This window comes from Tenrec ecaudatus, chromosome 10 (assembly GCF_050624435.1).
Source record: "Tenrec ecaudatus isolate mTenEca1 chromosome 10, mTenEca1.hap1, whole genome shotgun sequence".
Taxonomy (NCBI): domain Eukaryota; kingdom Metazoa; phylum Chordata; class Mammalia; order Afrosoricida; family Tenrecidae; genus Tenrec; species Tenrec ecaudatus.
The window spans coordinates 58,231,238-58,249,344 of record NC_134539.1 but is presented as its reverse complement, the minus strand read 5'-3'; the positions used below and the strand labels follow the sequence as shown (position 1 = coordinate 58,249,344).

General features: G+C 36.3%; 1 protein-coding gene across 1 annotated transcript in view; it reads left to right on the top strand.

Annotated features, from left to right (window-relative positions):
* The window catches only part of MEGF9 (multiple EGF like domains 9), a 107,495-nt gene that overhangs the window by 71,135 nt on the left and 18,253 nt on the right, over nucleotides 1–18,107 (top strand). The window lies entirely within an intron of this gene.

Below are 18,107 nucleotides of genomic sequence, written 5' to 3'. Positions count from 1 at the left end.
TTATTGAGGATATTATTATTATATTGTTTTTGCCATACTTTCATTTTTGAACATGAATAGCCGCTCTGTTTGTTAACAGAACAAACGTGGAAGCTGAGTAATATTCCCTTGTGTATTTGCCATAGTTTGTTTATCCATTTTCTATTAATGGGCATTTAGGTTATTTTTAATCTTTCTACTCCCATAAGCCTTGGAAACCCACAGGGACCGTTCTACACTGGCCTATAGGGTTGCTGTGACTCCGAATTGATTCAGTGAGACTGAGTTTGAGTTTTGTTGGAGAAGGTTGATTGTATGAAGTATGTATGAGCTAGGGGAGAGAAAGAGACGGGACCCTCACATTTCTTTGGGCTCAGACACTGAATGGTGCTATATTATATTGCCTATATGTTACATTACCAAGCAAGAAAAGTAAGTTTGAGGGAGATAATGCTATGCTTGAAACATGTTGCCTTTGAGTTGACTATACATCCAAGCAGAAATGTCTGACATTGCATATACTTTGTGTGCCAATAAGAAATCTTCTATACTAGCATATTTTTATTCTATCTTACAGGAACACAGCCAAACCTTTTAAAATAACTTTATTCTGACTGGTGATGATTGTTCAACTTTTTGATGTGATTAAAGTATTTAATTGTATATTTGCATTATATGCCTATAAAACTATCAAAAATAACTTTATTCTACATCCCAATTATGATTCTTTTAATTAAACCAATCACTAGTTTAAATGACCTGTTCTGTACACTTCATATTCTTTTTCGTTGAAGGTAACTAAGAGAACTGAAGTTCTCATACATGCTATGACATGATTGAACCTTGAAAACATTATACTAAGTGAAATGAGTCAGACACAAAAGGACAAGTACTATATGATCCCACTTATAAGAAATATCTAGACTAGGAAAATACATAGAGACAAAGTTTTTGGTGATGAGGAAGAGGAAGAAATAGAAAGTTGCTGCTTTAAGGTGCTGACTTTCTGTTTGGGGTGTTGAAAAACTTTTGGAAATGGTGTTGGTCATACAACAGAGTAAATGTAATTCATGCCACTGAATTGTACCCTTAAAATGGTTGTTATGGCAATTTCCTATTAGGTATATTTTGCCACAATATATACATTCTAATTAGGAAACTGATCTCAGCATTTTATCCTTTCATGATTCATTTATTTCAATAAATGTTTGTGTAATTCTTAACATCTTAGAAGATAATTAAGTTCATTGCAAGAAATTCAACTAAACTGAATGTTGTTCAGAAAAAGGCTGAGGTTTTAGTATAAACAATGCATATATATACAGTCTGGAAAGCATGATGAGTTTCTACCTTAAATTTTCCATTCAATGCAGGGGATTATCTGCCCGTCATGTCTAATTATTACCTGGAAACCAGCTGTCGGCAAATGATGGAAAAACAAACACTTTTGAGAACATTGACTTGACATGTTGCTATTGAGCAAACATGTTACTCTCTTTAAATTGCGCTGTCCACTCTTTTACCTATTTCATTAGGCCACTTTGTGACCAGCTTTGCATTTAAAAAGAAATCTTTTTAAATTAAAGTTTTGGTACTGGAAATATTAAAAGGTCATATATTTTGCTTCTTCTAAGTAATTGTTTACTTCTTTAAAATCTTAGGTGTATATGTGCTAAGAATATAAATGAGCAGATTCATATAATTATAATATTAATGTCAAGGTATTGGTGTATTTAATAAATTATGCCATACAGTATACTTTAATAGACTTTGTGGAAGAAAATAAGTTTAATATACAGAAGTGGGAGAGATGAGAAAGGACGTTATCAAACAGGAAATGGCAAGATTAACGCCTCAGAGGTGTGCCTACACAGGAAGAGCTGCAGGAGGGGAAGGAAACAAATCTGACAAGACATGCTGGGGACAAGCCACAAACCGCCTAATAGACTAATTATCTGGATTGTATCCATTAAGACAGTTTTAAGCAGGAAAAAGAGCCGCTGAATCTAGCAGTGAGTAGATTAAGTAAGGGTAATTAGAGGCAGAGTGAAATTCGTGAGGACCAAAGTTAGGATAATAATAGTGCGAATGCAGAGAATAATTTTGGACATGAAATGGGTAGGATGTGGTTTCAACAAAATAATCTTAATGGTGATGCCCCATGATAACAGTGTTTCTGTGCATGATTCTCTAGAAGAGTCAATGATTTTTACATGATCACATACACACTAAACTAAAGGTAGTTGTATTTGAAGCTGGATTTAAGGAAGTTCCCAGTCCCAGGGTTCCATCTGAAGTCTACACCCTCTCCCTAGGCTTACATTCTTCTTCTGTTCCAGGCTGCCTTCCTTTGCTTCAGTAGTTGCCACCACCCACTATATCCCATGGAATTTTTATGACCTCCTAAGTCGTGTTGCTGAGCGTCCAACAGTGTCCTGGTACCAACATTCTTTCTGTGTTGCTAAAGATAAATCCAAAGGCCATTTACCTTTTAAGACACAAAAACAAAAAGTCTCTTAACTTTTATAAAGAAGGCTTTGGGTGTAGCAAATAATGAGCAAGTTGAATGTTTATGTAACAAAAAACTTTTCTACAAGTGGAATTAAAATGTAGTAATACCTCTTCTATTTTTACAGTTAATTGATCTGACCTTCATATGTCTCAATAACAAAGTCTGGAACCTGCCTTTGAAAGCAACCCTTTCCCCCGCCATTAACTATGAATTGTCTGACGATTTTAATGGCCAGTCCTTGTCTGGTAGTAGACATGAAAGGAATGGTATTTCTGATTAGTTCACTGGAGTTGCTGTTTCCTACTGCTACATGGAACTGCTGGCTTGAAGTCGGATTGTGCTCACTACTGTGGCTGTGCTTTTACTGGTCTGGGTCCTTGCAAAGTGGCAGTAATTATTTGAGGGAAATGAACCCATCTGTCTTAGTTACCTAGTATTGCTGTCACAGAAATACCACAAGTAGGTGGCATTAACCAGCATAAATATATCTTCTCACTATTTAGGAGGTTTATAGTCTGCATTGGGGGTACAGATTTTAGAGGAAGACTTTCTCTTTTTGTTACTTCTCCGGGAAGATCCTTGCATCTTCTTAACTTCTGTTTCTCCGTTCCTTGGTGACCTTATGTGTTGTATCATCTATCTTCCTTCACCTGTGCCTGCTTGCTCAGTCTGCTTTGTAATCTCAAAAGAGGTTGGTTTAAGATACATTCTATAATTAATACTGCTCAATGAACATAGCAGAAGTAACCTATTCCCAATAGGATCACAAACACACGTATGGGGGGGCACTACTTATTTATTACTGGCTGACTGATTATTAATTAGAGCAGATCATAATTTTGCATGCAATGATTTACACACATTCTGATTTAATGTACCTTTTGGAATCCCTGCAATGTACCATTGCTTATCCCACTTCCTCCCGATATTTCCTGTTTCCATGCTTTCATTTCTCTCAACTCTGTGAAACTTCCTAGGTCAATGTTGCCCCTTTTGATCTTAAATGGTTCATTATTCTAAAGGTGGAGATGAGTCCAGTTCCAGATCTGAAAGGTAAGGGCCATAGTCTCAGGGTCCCATCTGTCTCTATTCAACCAGTAAGCCTGATTTGTTGTACGATTTTTAGTTCTGTTCCACATGGGGGACACATAACACAGGTCCTAGTGCCAAGTTCTCTCAGAGAGGCTAATTTGGGGCTCCAAAGTTACATTATTGGTTTTTCAAAGATTTTGACTGTGGATCATAACTAATTATGGATTACACTGTGAAGAATACAAATTCCAACACAATTGTACTCATGCAGAACTTGTAGGCTGTCCTACAAGTAGAACAAGAGGATACTGCATGGTTTAAAATCAGGAAAAGTATGCAACACTGTACTTACTCAGTCTCTAGGCTGAATAAATAATCTGAAAAGCTTGACGGAAAAAGAAGAATGCATCATCAGGATTGCAGGAAGACTCATCAACAGCCTGGTATATGTAGATGACACAACTAAGCTTGCTGAAGTAAAGAAGGCTTGAAGCACTTATGAAAATCAAAGCCTTCAGTATAGATTAGTTCAATGAAAAGAAAACAAAAAAATTCCTCAAAACTGGGCCAACATGATACTGGGTGTGGAGGCAAGGTGGGGGTAGAAAGAGTGAACCAATTACAAGGATCTACGTATAACCACCTCCCTGGGGGATGGACAACAGAAAAGTGGGTGAAGGGAGGTGTCGGACAGTGTAGACATGACAAAATAATAATAATTTATAAATTATCAAGGGTTCTTGAGGGAGGGGGCAACAGGGAGAGAGGGGAAAATGAGGAGCTGATAACCAAGGGTTCAAGTAGAAAGCAAATGTTTTGAGAATGATGATGGCAACAAATGTACAAATGTGCTTGACACAATGTATGCATGTATGGATTGTAATAAGAGTTGTACAAGTCCCCAATATAAGAAAAAGAAAAGAAAAAAACATAAAAAGAGAAACTCAGGATAATTTTAATTCAACTATTGAGAATATAAGAAATTAAGGTGAAAGGAACTAGTAGCAAATGGGGCTTCATAATAGATCATTGTACTTGATTGCCTTAAATACTTTCTTCTTAGGGATTGATACAAATGTAGGATTCAGTATTAAACCCAGAAGTCAGGATTAAGTGGCTTTACTAGTTGTGTTGGACAGGGTTCTCTAGAGAGACAAACCAGAGTGCTAGTAATTATATATAAATATATTTATAAAGATAGATATATAATACAAGAAATGAACCATTAAATTATATGCAGATAGATGATACAAGAAATTAACAGTTAAATTATAAAGCAGTGAGACACTAGCAGTCCTTTAAGGCTTCAGAGCCGCCAGTTGCCAGTCCCCTTCTGTAGAGAGAGCTGGGCTATATATACCCAGGCAGCAAACAGCAAGGCAGCTCACTAACTGTCACCAACTGTCGGTCCCCAGCTCCAGAGATGAACATTCCAATCCTGTGGGATTGGGGGGACCTCAACTTACAGCGACACAGTCCACAAGCTAGGCATCCCACAGGTAGTGTACCCCTCTAAATTGAGGCACAGAACAAGCAAGGTGAGGCTCACCGAACCATTTATCCCTCCATCCTTCAATTAATCCTACTTGTGTTTATCGGCCAGGCTGGCACAATAAACTATCGCACTAGTCAAGGCTAAGAATATAAAAAGTAGAGAGTGAAATATGTACAGTGATGTTTCCCCAGTTAGTATTGTGCAGGGGTTTTCAATGTATAGTCCTAGGTCAGCTGTATCCGGATAACCTGGGAATTGGTTGTTTTGTGGTGACGTGCCTCTGAGTTAGGTCTGATTTAATTAGAAATGCATTATTTTTAGAGTCAACTCTGACCAAAGTAACCCACTGCCACTGAGTTGATTCTGACTTATGGTAACCCAACATAGGATTTTCAAGGCTGTAAATCATCATAGGAGCAGATAGCCTCAACTTTCTCCCACAGACAGGATGGTAGGTTTGAACCACTGACCATGTAATTAGCAGTTCAATGCTTATCAGTCAGCACCATCAGAACAGGCTCAACTCTAGACCTATTCAATCAGAAACCCTAGAATAGGCTCCAGCAATTTTGCTAAAATAACAGACCTTCTAAATAATTTTGAAGCATGTTGAAGTTTGACAACCATCAAACAAGTAGAAAATGTTGCCCACAAAACCTAAGGTGAACTAAATATGCAGAAGAAAACCAGAACTAATAATGAATAGACTTGTCTTAGACACTCCATCCTCTGTTCTTTGTTTGTATGAGGATTATATTAGTGAAACACATTTAGCAGTTACTGTATAATACAGGGTTTAAGAAAAATATTTTTTTCCATTGAGGCAAATACATGTGTTTGCTCTTCAGAGAGCACTTACATTTTAGAAGAAAATCCTGAGGATTAGTATCTTACAGAGTTGATTGACCATCATTGACCAGTGATTAAATATCTCATTAGCCCACTGAAAATGAGTATGTGTTTCTAAATTATGACAAAGAATATCAAGATTAAGTATATGGAAAGTGTTAAATGAAGTACAATGAAAGTCAATATTATACTCAGAAGTTATTATAAATTAATAAAGGCAGCATACATAGACTTTTGGAGCCAGATTTTTTTTTTTTTACTGCTTGCCATGTGTCAGTCACTGTGCTAGACATTGGGAATGTAGCAGTGGGAAAACAGATACAATTTCATAGAACCACTCTTCTAGAGGGGCAGAGAGAAAGAAACAAAAGATCATGCAGTATGTGAGAGGGGTCATCATTTTAGGTAGTGTGGCCAGCTAAGGCGTTGGTAAGAATAACACTTGAGTAAAGGCCACAAGGGAAGTAGTGGGCTTGCTTGGCGCCTTTCATAGCGAGGTTATTGTCAATATGGAGAATAAGTACAGAGGATTTTTTTAAAAACAGTTCATTGGCACTTCATCCACATATACAATTCAATAATTCAACTATATGAAGAAGAGTTATACAATCCTTACTACAGTCAATTGTAGAACATTTTCTTTTTTCCTGTGCAGAGTCCCTTTTGCAGCAATATGTGTAGTGTGTCTGAGAAACAGCAAGTTCACATGGCTGAAGTGGCATAAATTGGGGCATGAGTTAGGGCAGCAATAGGTAAAGCAAAATATACACACTGATATTCAGAATATGATTCAACTTATCTATATTTAATTTTTTATAGAAAGAAATAAAGCTATATTAACTAAGATATTATATTAGTTCAGGGATAGATAAATAAATTTAATAGAAAAGAGCACAGAAGCAACCTGTGTGCATAAAGACTTTTAACGTATGACAGAGGAGGTACTAAAGCTTAGGAGCAAAAGATGAACTTATCAATAAGTTATACTAGAGCTATAAGGGAGAAAGGAGGTTGAACATCTTAATTTTTACCATATGTAAAAAATAAATTTCAAAACCTAAATGTGAAAAGTCAACCCATAATTTTTTTTGGAAAGCATTGTAATGACCTTGGGGTAAGGAAGGATTTATAAAGCAATAATATTAATATCAACATTCACCTCATTTTTAATATGTACCAGACATTATTCCAAGTGCTTAATATATATTTACGATGTTCATGTTCACAGCGAACTGGAAACGCTGTGGTGAGGTGCCCCTGAGTGGGCTCTGACCCATAGCAACCCTGTGTACCACAGAATGAGGCCCTGCCCAGATCGGCGCCATCCTCACCATTGTTGCAGCCAGCATGTCAGTCCATCTCATTGAGATCCGTCCTCTCTTTCCTTGCCCCTCTCTCTGCTTCACCAAGACTAGAAATATTAAGTATTATTTTCTCCATTTTATGAAATGAGGAAAAAGAGGCATCAAGTATTCCACGTAAGGGCATAGGCTGATATGCACATAAGTGAGAGAGCCAGAATTTCATCACAGGCTCCAGAGTTCATGCTCTTTACTTCACTAAACTATGCTTCCCACCCCACCCCCCCAAAAAAAAACAACTTGTAGAGGGAAATATTGATAAATTCAGTAATATAAAATAAAGAACTTCTGATTATCAAATGATTTTAGAGTGAAGAGACAAGTCACACACTGGGAGATCATTGCAGTACATTACACTGATCAAAGGCTGGTTGTCCAGAAATACATAAAGAACTTCTACAAATTGTCAAAATGCATAGGTAGATTGTATAGATCAGTCTCCTCAAATGGCAAAGAAACATAGTCAGGTAAAGAGCTATATGTTAATTTGATTGCACTATGGAACTCCCATCCAACGACTTTTCCCAGCATGGGTCTAGTGGAGGAACATACTGACTGATAGGATTTGCCTGTCAGTAATTGTGAACAGGATTCCCTGCATGCCATCCTGCTGACTATCAAATGAGCCCTCTGAGTAGCAGGGATGTGAGCTCATCACCAGCAAAAGCCTTGAGTGGAGCTAGCGTCTGGCTTAACCTGCCCAGCCTTCAGATTTTGGACTGAACAGCACCCACTACCACATCATGCATTTGCTCAAACTTTCGAGAGTATTTGTAGGAGACTGCAGATTAGTAGAACACAGTTCTCAAGGGAGGAGGGGGCTGGGGAATTGGAGCAGACTAGCATTTTAGAAGAGTTGGACTTCTGGGATCTCTTCAATCTCCAATTACCTGGAACTTGTTTGTTATTAATTCTTACAAGAGAAAGTATTACTACAGCTGGTATAAGAGTGTGGATTTTTCTTTAAATCTATCTACTTCTGTGTGAATGACGTATCATGATTTTAAGATGAAAATTTTAAAAGCTTGTAAGATTATTTTAATAAAGCTGTTCAACAACAGCTGCAAGGAAACTGGCCAGAATAGGGTCTTTTACAAAGAGTGCTAGATACAGAGAACCCGGAGCTTCCAAACCCTAGAATTGTGTTGTATTAAGATTGATGTCAGCAGTCTCTCTCTCTATCTCTCTCAGCAAGTATTATTATTTTAAAATACCATTCATCAGAGGAAACATTTGAATAAGGCTTCTGGGAGAGCTGCAAGTCTATTAAGGCAAGCACATTGAATCCTTCTGGTTTGCTTTCATGAACTATCTACAGGCCACTTATAATGTGATTGGATCCCTAATGGCACAGTGGTTAAGAGTGTGGTTACAAATTGAAAGGTTGGTGGTTTGAGCCCACCTGCTGCTCTGTGGGAGAAATATGCTGCCGTCTACTCCACTGATAGTTACAGCCTTGAGAAGGAGAGAAGAAAATACTGCAGTAGAAGGCAGAAGACCTGGCTTCTAATTTTGACTGTGACCTTAGTCACACCTAAGTCTAGTTTGTTCATCAACTAACTGGAAATCTTGAAAGTACTAATATTTTACCATCTATCGACTTTATACTACTTAGAAGGCATGTAAATATATTAAAGGAGCCCTGGTGGCGTAGTGTGTTACCTGTGGGCAGTTAGCAAACTACAAGGTCAACAACCTTTCTACGGGGAGAAAGATGAGGCTTTCTGCTCCTGTAAAGATGGACAGCCTCAGGAAACCCAAAAGGGCAGTTCTACTTTTATCCTTTAGGGTCACTGTGGGTTGGAGTGAACTCAATGACAAGTGAGTTTGGTTTGGCTTTAATATATAAATTTAGCTAATCTTCACAATCTTATGAAAGAGGTATTCTTCTTGTTCAAATGTGAAGACTTATCTAATAATTAAATAGCTAGCAAATGGTAACATAGTCTTAAGAATATAATGAATTATTAGCACTAAATTAAATGATGCATATAGAAATACTGTGCTATGCACTTTGTTTATAACCCCATAGTAGGAAATAAGTAAATGTTCATAGTGCCTCCTAACTACTCTGTCATTGTCAGCTTCAGAACTCAAAGGCTCAGGACTTGTTCAGGCCTTTCACTATCAGTATTTTTGAGTTAAGCACATTCTTGTTTGTTGATCTGGAAACTAAGCTGCCACTTGTGTAATTTCTGTGAGAGAATGAGTTCTAAATTCCAGGCATTAAAAGTTAATTTTTGAAGCACACTACATTATACAAATCAGATATTGATAATTCCCCTTTCATAAACAAACCTTTTCCATGGTTACAAAAGAATACAACTGTTAATATTTCAAGAATACTCAAATCTTGTGTTTTGTTTCTGCGGTTTCTGTTTTTGAATGTGGAACAGAATTTTAAGTTCTCATAAAATCTCAAATCTTTCACACTACTGAGGCTGGATGACTCCAATGCTATTGCCCTGTAGTCAGCTTTCAACCTTAAATTGAAACTATCCCCTGAAATCAACTTTTCAACCAAACAAACCCAAAATCAAACCAACTAACCTCAAGTTAACTGACTTTAAGTTGATTCTGAGGATCCTGTAGGACCAAGTAGAATCACCTCTTTGGGTTTTCTAGGTGTAACTATTTACGAGAGCAAAAAGCTTCATTTTTCTTTCAAGGAGCGGCTGGTGGCTTTGGACTGCTGAGTCCGGTACATAGCCTACTATACCACCAAAGCACCTTAATAGTTTAACTTAATTCGCAAAGAATGTCTGCCTTGAGCATTGTGCTTCTTCTTTTGTTTTCAGTATAAGTTTCCTTTTATTTTGACATTGAAACCATGGAATAAAGTGGCCTACGAACATGGTGTTTCTTTAAGGAATGATCTTGATGGGGTCAAATTGATCATAGCAATTTGAAAGGTTAGATAAGACGTTTAGAAGGCAATGGTTTATTGTAATAGTGGAGAAAAAGGCTAGCAAGAATAGTTGTGCACTTGAATATAATCAATGTCACTGAATTGTACATGTAAAAATTGTTAAATTAATAAATGTTTTCCTTCATTTTAACCAAAAAGTAAAAATTAGTTTTGAAATACAGAAATCTCTATCAAATAATGGAGTACTGTATATACTCGAGTATAAGCCAACCTAAATATCAGCCGAGGCACCTAATTTCACCTCAAAAAGGCGTTAAAAATGTGCTGAAAATCTCGGCTTATGCATAAGCATGCACGGTAGCTGTTTGGGTTTGGAAATTCTAGTGTTATATTTCTTCCATTAAAATAAAAGAAGGGCACTTTTGCATAGGGAAATGGAAACACTTGAAAAAGGATGTGGTCATAGTTGCACAACATGGTGACTGTGGTTAACACCACTGACCTGTACACGTTAGACCATAAAATGGCACACCGTTGTTTCATAAAATTTACAGTAGTTTTTAAATATATCAATAAACATTCGACAGTGGAAATAACAGCAGCAGCAACAAAGCAATTAAGAATTAACTTCCCTAAATCAATCAAGTTAGCCTCCTTGTGACTCTGAAACTCTGAAAATAGGATATTTTTTCTTTTTGCCATTAAGTTTTACATTTTTTTCTTTTCAAATAAACTTAAAATTTTTATTTTGGTAAGATCAGTTTTCAGAAAATACTTTTCCACTTAGGCAATGTCCTTTGAGGATTAAGAATTTGTCTGAGTATGGATTCGCTCTAAGCATATTTTAGACTATTTGCCCTCAAAATTAAAAGGAATGTTTAGCATAATAGCCCAATGTTTCCAACAATAAAGCCACCCTTTTTCCCCCAGAAAAAGGACTGTACTCATTGCATAATGGTCCTATCCATGACTGTCGAAAGACAGAGGAACACTAACTTCAGATGGTCTTTTGCCAAAATCTCCAATTACTGAGTTTCTTTCACAAAAAAAGGGAGAGATTACTTTTTATTACCCTTACAAAACCATGACCCATATATGAGATCAAGAATTAGTAATAACTTTTCATTTAGTTTATTTTCATGTATCAAAACTTTCCCTAGTTAGAAAATGATTTTAGTTACTTTTAAATAATTATAACTTCCATATTGAAAGAGCTTATACTCTGCAATTTTCTGTTGACTTGACGTTTCAGCTTTCATTTTATGTAGTACATTCACTCTCTTCTTAAACCAAATAATTTGCTGTTGCTTTTTGGAAGAAAGACTGGGCTTTCTACTCCTGTGAACAGTTACAATCTGGGAAACCCATAGAGCATGGTTCTCAACCTTCCTAATGCCACAGCCCTTTAATACAGTTTCTCATGTGTGGTGAACTATTTTTGTTGCTACTTCATAACTCATTGTGCTACTGTGATGAATTGGGCTACCCCTGTGAAAGGCTTGGTCAACCTCCCAAAGGGGTCACTACCTACAAGGTTGAGAACCACTGCCATTAGGGGGTCACTATGACTCAGCATTGACTCCATGGCAGTGAGTTTGGTGCTTTTTTTGTTTCTTCTTAAAGGAAGAAGAAGAAAATTGAAGTATTTAAATATTACTTTCTTTCCATGTCCTTTTTTCTTCATGTCAAGAATATTAACATGTAAACTCTGGGGAAGGGGGAAAAGGGGAAAGCAAAGCTCCTGAATGATCACAAATAAATCATTTCCCTTTAAGGGGGGGGGAATATCTCTTATAGTTACTCTGTGATTGCTTTAGTTAAAGTTGATCATATGATACCCAAAGGTATCAATAAACACACTCATAATTTTTATCTTCTGTGTCTTAGGAAGAAAGTAGTGTTTTTGTTAACAGTTTAGAAAAAATAAATTAGCTAGTTAGTGCAAAAGCTGACTCATTTGTAAAAGGAAGACCAATTTCCAGCACATATAGGATTATTGTGAGAATAAAAGGTCTTAATTAAAAAAATTAAATGTAGGATTTTGCAAATCCTTTCCCTTGTAAATTTTGACATTTTCTTTCCATGGGTTTATAACGTGTTCTCTTTTCCTAGCCACACTTTTGCTCCAAACTAGTTATTACGCTGTCTCTTTGTGCCATCTTTCTAGATTTGTTAACAGAGTTTTAAAAGTAAATAACTTTAAGTGTCTTCTCCAGCTTTGTTTACTGGGAATTCTCCTTTCATCAGCATCATCTTCATAGTTACTTTCATTTTTAAATATGCACATATGCTGAGCATCATGTTAAGTGCCCTGTATATGCAATTTTTAATTCTCACAGCAATCTTACTACTGTAGGGAAATTGTCTTCCTTTTACAAATGAGAATACTGGAGCTGGGGGGGTAGGGTGGGGAAGGACTTTATCTCAGCTAGTCACTTTTTTTCCATATACTCTGATACCTCCCTTCCTGTATTCCACCCTTTTCTCCCTAATCAATGTGATTATAAAATAATGGAAATTCTGAATATTCTCCCCTCACTCTTCCAAAGCAGAACAAAACCTTTATTATCTGTGGAACATTACAAATATGTGCCAGATCTTGATATCATACACTATTGAAGTCACTTCTGAAAATTTAGTAACTATTCATGTTGGAAAGTATATTTTTATTTATATATGTTAAGAGATAATTTTTAAAAGTTAAAATTTTATAATATGAATGTGATCTATAAATGTGATCAGTTATATAAGAAAGTATTGATGTCATAAGAAAATCAGAGACTCATTGGGATAATTCAAGAATTGTATAGCATATATGTAGATATATTAATTTTAGCATAGTTATGTATTGCTTATGCATCCTTTGTAAATGATTCTGTTCTTTCTTATATAAGTTTCTATACGCAATAGTGTTCAATAGTAATTCATGACCAAGTGATGTTAAGTGAAAAACTTTCATCGTAGGTTCTTTGGCAGTTGACCTCAATAGCATAAATTCCCGATTCCTTCTCAAAACCCAATCTGTGTCCTAGTTCTTCATGTGTCGAGCTGGGGGCCGTTGGTTCTTTTATTTCTAACCTACGGATTTTCAGAAGCACAAGTAGCCTGTTAACGGAGCTTTTTGTTTCTTGGCTTCATTACATGCATGCCACTGACCTTTGCTTCAAAATGCATTTAGCAGTCCTTAATAGAGAGAGCCCTCAAAGGGGGTGTTGTACGACTTTATTCTGTAACAGAAGTCACACAGGCAAATCTTTATGTTTGCTGAGTGATTTAATTCTTGAACATGCAGAACTTGGCTGGGGACCATGAGTAACACGGTAGAAAGCCTCATAACCAAATTAACCCACATCATTCTGTATTCTTCTTTTTTTCAAAGAGAAAAATTGATCCTTTCCTGTTGCTTTAAAAAATCTACTCAGGAAAAAGTGGCCTGGTATCTACAGTAGTCAACAACTTTATCATGACTTTTAGAACTACTTGTGGATTTTGATTTTTTTAATCTGCAATTAAGGAACAACTTCATCAGAGATAAAGATGTTGTTTAAGTAAGTTCCAGAGCAGAATTAGGAGAGGAAAGCCCAGTTACAGGAAGAACATCTACTTTGTGAACACTGGCTCTATGAGGACACTGGTTTGGAGATATTAGGTGATTGTGTATTCTATGGAAATACTTTTGCATGTGATGGTGGCTTGGGCAAACAGGTTTTAGAAGTAATCGAGAAATCTAGTGTCTAAAGAGGAATGAAGAGCAAGATTTTTAAAATATTAGAAATTGATTAGCAAAATATTACTCGCCATATTTGAAGGTATATTATTATCATTTGTACTTTTCTGGTAGCATAAACCCAAACCTCCTGCCATTGAGTTAATTCCAACTCAGAGAGAGCCTGTTTGGGATTCCTGAGGCTGTAAATCTTTATGGGAGCAGATATTCTCATCTTTTTCCTGCAGAGTGACTGGTAGGTGTGAACTGTGACCTTGTGATTAGCGGTCTAACACTTACTGGACAGCACCATCATGCCTCCTTATACTGATGGCACAAAGGGACTTGAATGGATTGTGGGTTTTTTCCCTTGTTTACTCATAAAGTATTTCTGAAAACTTATTTGATGAATACAGATTTGCCTGGCTAGGACCTTTTAGGTACCTCAGTTTTCTTGTATAAGACTACTTTGTGTTGTTTTGTTGCTTTTATTTATATTTTTGCAGTTATTTAAGAGACCTCTAGTGAGTAAGGTTAGTTTGATGATTAGAAAAAATTAATATAGATATGTAAGAAATGGTGTTTTTTTGTTTTTATTAATGTTACTATAATGTTATTCAAGAAGTTAACCCGTATAGTGGGAAGTTTCAAGACAATTTCTTAGAATACAAGGCTTTGCAATATGGTAAGCACATATTATTTATAATGCCTTGCTTTCTTTCCCTTCTGAGTTGGTTTTATTTAAGTAAAACCCTAAGAGTATTTCATATAGAATTTTCCCCTACTTTTCTGTTTTTTATTTTTTGCACACTCTGGGGTGTTAGAGAGACTAGAAGGAATAGGGGAGAACAGTGAAATTCAACTCTAGTTCCTCAAAATAATATTGTAGGGATAAAGGGCAAAAGTCTCATTCAGCCTAGGTGATGCTGATGTATAGAAGGCACATCTCATATAATTATGGGGAAAATCCTTAGGTCTGCATACTACAAATAGAACATACATGATTGAGAGTTGCTTTATTTCCATTCTACAAAATTTAATCCAGAGTTCCAATCCCTGCCAAATTTAGAACAGGATATCTATTTTCATTTTCTTTTAATTTGTTTTATTTTTTAAGACTTCTATTTTTAGTGATAGAAGTAGGAATATGGGAAGTAGTAAGAAATTACTTTAATTAATATACATAAACGATATGTCTTAGGAATTTTTAACTTGGGCTCTTGAACTAAAATTAACATCCCTATTAAAAAAACTAAACAAAACAAGTTTACTGCCATCAAGTCTATTACAACTCATAGTGACCCTCTAAGACGGGGTCGAACTGCCCCTGTTGGGTTCTGAGACTGTAAGTAATTCTTTCTGGAAGGAGGAAGCCTCATCTTTCTCTTGAGGGGTGGCTGGTGGTTTCGAACTGCTGTTAGCAGCCCAACGAATAACTAACCCATTTCACCATGAGGGTTCCCTATATGGACTCATTATTAGGAGCGAATCTTTTAACGATAAATACATTGAAAAGCATTTCTACTTTAAATTGTTTCTAACCAAAATCTGCTAAGAATGAAGTCTAAAATGTTGAGGTCTAGAATGAACATATAATTATGGGAAATACTTGAACTGTTCTAAGTACCCTAGTGATTAGTCTTGCCTTTCATCTTCCTTTATCCCTTCTTGTACTTAACTTTAAAATATAGTTTGTGTATTTATTACCCATTTGTTACAGTGAACCAGACATTATATTAGTTTCACAAACTACCAGGATGGCTAAAATATGTCCCTGGGACTCAGAAAACTTCCTAAGCCTGGTGTATGACATGAGGACTGGTAGTTATAATACTCCATCCCTATGCTTGTGCTACATCTTAAGAATAACAAGAAAATTCCACAATGTGGACTTAACCACAAGTGTCTCATCATCTGCATAGAGAAATAAGACTTACAGATATGAAAGAGTAGAGAACAGACCATAATTAAGTAGAAATGTATAGATAGTATAGAAATGTGACATCAGGAAACCAGAAGGTCACTGTCCACCAGTTCGGGAACGATAGTAAAGAGATGATCCTTGAAAGCAGGAACATTATTTCCAAGGCGACAAGGAAGGCAGGCATTCGATTTCAAATTCTATTTATTGTGGTTTCAGTGAAAGTTTACAGAGTACATTAAGTACATTCATTTCCTATTCAACAAGTCAAACACATTTTGTTTCATGACATTAGTTGCAATCCTCAAGTGTAATAGCACTTTTCCTACTTGGGCTCTGGGTTCCCTGTTTCCATTAGTTCTTCTTTCCTTCCCCTTCTCACCGTTTGGACTTTGCTTTTGAGAAAATGTCCTTTGGGTCTCTTCTGGTGGTTGATCTGAGGAGCACTTTCCTCTCGGTGTTACTGTTCACTGTATAGGCCTGTCTGTTGTTTGGTTGATCCTAGAGGTAGGTGGGTTCAGTTCCCGGTTTGAAGGGTGGCTAAAGGGCATGATGTGATGAGTTCCACCAGTCTCTTATCAGACCAGAAAGTCTGGTTGTTTTTGTGATTTTGACTTGTAGTCTGCATTTTCCTTCTACTCTTTCAGGACCTTCTATTGCGATCTCAATCCAAGCAGGCAGTAGCGGTAGCCAGACACCATCTGATTCTTCTGAATTCAAGCGAGTGGGCACTATTTGTGTGATCCATTAATCCTTTGTACTAATTGCTACCTTAAGCCTTTGATTTTCCTCACTCTTCTTTGTGCTGCACAGTTAAGACCAATCGTTACATCTTAGATACCACCCACAAACATTAAAGACCCCAATCACTACTCAAAAGTAGGATCTAGAGTATTGGCTTTATGGACCTAGCTGTCTCCTGACTACTCTGATCCTAGGCCCCCAAGCCCAGCAACTTAAGTGGGAGGAAAAATATTCTAAGAGAAATGATTGTAAAAATATTGAAAAATATTCTAATAGAAGTGGTTGTTGACGTAACTATACCAAGAGACAGGAATTTGACAGAAATTGGACTTATATTGGATATGACTTAGTGGCAGAGAGAGAAAGAAAAGAATTGAAAATGATACACATTTCAATAATTGGAGAGACTTGATGTTACAGATACAATGTATATAAAAACAGATTAATAGGAAGAGATGGGATACTAAATAAAATAATTTTCTTATTCTAAGCTTCTTTTTTAGGTTAACAGTCTTGAATTTTAAGGTGGATTTAATTCAGAAAGATCTAGAGCAGTGGTTCTCAACCTTCCTAATGTCACAACCCTTTAATACAGTTTCTCATGTTGTGGTGACCCCCTCAACCATAAAATTATTTTCTTTTTTTTCAGTACATTTTTAAAAACCTTTTTATTAGGGGCTCATACAACTTTTATCACAATCCATACATATACATACATCAGTTGTATAAAGCACATCTGTACATTCTTTGCCCTAATAATTTTCTTTTTTTACATTCTATTAGGGGCTCATACAACTCTTATCACAATCCACACATACACATTACATCAATTGTATAAAGCACATCTGCACATTCCCTGCCCCAATCACTCTCAAAGCATTTGCTCTCCACTTAAGCCCTTTGCATCAGGTCCTCTCATAAAATTATTTTCGTTGCTACTTCATAACTGTAATTTTGATACTGTTATGAATTGGCGACCCCTGCGAAAGGGTTGTTTGACCCCCAAAGGGGTTGCGACATACAAGTTGAGAACCGCTGATCTAGAGGTTGTCATGATTGTTATAGTTACTTAGTTATAAATTCAAACTTTATTACCAGAAATATGATAGCAATACAATTTGGATACAAAGGAGTTCTCTGAATACAAAGGAGTTATATTAACTTTTCAGCATCTAAACAGATGGATCTGCATTCATTAAGATCTTGATGCTCATATTCTTCAGGCAGCACTTAGGTTGGGTGAAAGGTAAGTGGTGTTTCTTCTTCAGATTGGACAAGGTGGATGACCGTGAAATGGTGGGTAAAAATTGGAATGAGAAATGGCATTGGTACCAGTTTGTACCATAGTACTTAGTAAACAAAGAATTCTAAGTATTGGGGACCTTCTCTCCATAACATCCTTATAATTTATCTTAAACTACCTAGTTGCAGATGATTAAGCTGTCACAAATTACTAGTATTAGTACCATGTTGACTGAATTTATATAGCCGTGTTACTCTTTAGCTTCTAGATCAATATGAATAATATACTTAATTCTTTTAATAACTAGAATCTGGCCCAAACCATTTGCTGCATTAAGATCACTATGATGGGATTTTAGACAATACAACTTTCAAATGGACTTACCTTTGTTTGCCT